Source organism: Bison bison, unplaced genomic scaffold, assembly GCF_000754665.1.
Source record: "Bison bison bison isolate TAMUID 2011002044 unplaced genomic scaffold, Bison_UMD1.0 scf7180017864101, whole genome shotgun sequence".
Lineage (NCBI taxonomy): Eukaryota > Metazoa > Chordata > Mammalia > Artiodactyla > Bovidae > Bison > Bison bison.
In genome coordinates, this window is record NW_011494673.1 from 2,479,257 (window position 1) to 2,480,647 (window position 1,391).

Consider the following 1,391-nt stretch of genomic DNA (forward strand, 5'->3'; position numbering starts at 1 on the left):
AAAGCGCAACATTCAGAGAACGAAGATCAAGGCATCTGGTCCCATCACTTCATGGGAAATAGATGGGGAAACAGTGGAAACAGTGTCAGACATTATTTTTCTGGGCTCCAAAATCACTGCAGATGGTGACTGCAGCCATGAAATTAAAAGAAGGTTACTCCTTGGAAGGAAAGTTACGACCAACCCAGATAGCATATTGAAAAGCAGAGACATTACTTTGCCAACAAGGGTTCATCTAGTCAAGGCTATGGTTTTTCCTTATCCATACATGTGGTCACGTATGGATGTGAGAGTTGGACTGTGAAGAAAGCTGAGTGCCGAAGAATTGATGCTTTTGAACTGTGGTGTTGGAGAAGACTCTTGAGAGTCCGTTGGACTGCAAGGAGATCCAACCAGTCCATTCTGCAGGAGATCAGCCCTGGGAGTTCTTTGGAAGGAATGATGCTAAAGCTGAAACTCCAGGACTTTGGCCACCTCATGCAAAGAGTTGACTCATTGGAAAAGACTCTGATGCTGGGAGGGATTGGGGGCAGGAGAAGAAAGGGACGACAGAGGATGAGATGGCTGGATGGCATCACTGACTCGATGCACGTGAATCTGAGTGAACTCCGGGAGTTGGTGATGGACAGGGAGGCCTGGCGTGCTGCGATTCATGGGGTCGCAAAGAGTCGGACACGACTGAGCGACTGAACTGAACTGAACTGTCTATAGCAATCCTGTATAGTTCACTGGAGGATATATTCTTTTCAAAGAGATTTTATATTTGCTTCTCTCTGCTTGGTATCCACTTTTAAGTTAATTTTTCAACTTGTAGGCCCCTGCTTTCTATAGGGAGTACAAAATTGAAACCTAGAACTGAGTAAAGGCAGACTATAATTTTAAATTCTCAGTTCAGTTCAGTTTTCGCTCAGTCATGTCCAACTCTTTGCGACCCCCATGAATTGCAACATGCCAGGCCTCCCTGTCCATCACCAACTCCCGAAGCCTACCCAAACTCCTGTCCATTGAGTTGGCGATTCCATCCAACCATCTCATCCTCTGTCATCCCCTTCTTCTACCCTCAATCTTTCCCAGCATCAGGGTCTTTTCAAATGAGTCAGCTCTTCGCATCAGGTGGCCAAAGTATTAGAGTTTCAGCTTCAACATCAGTCCTTCCAATGAACACCCAGGACTGATCTCCTTTAGGATGGACTGGTTGGATCTCCTTGCAGTCCAACGGACTCTCAACAGTCTTCTCCAACACCACAGTTCAAAAGCATCAATTTTTCAGCACTCAGTTTTCTTTATAGTCCAACTCTCACATCCATACATGACTACTGGAAAAACCATAGCCTTGACTAGATGAACCTTTGTTGGCAAAGTAATGTCTTTGCTTTTGAATATGCTATCTA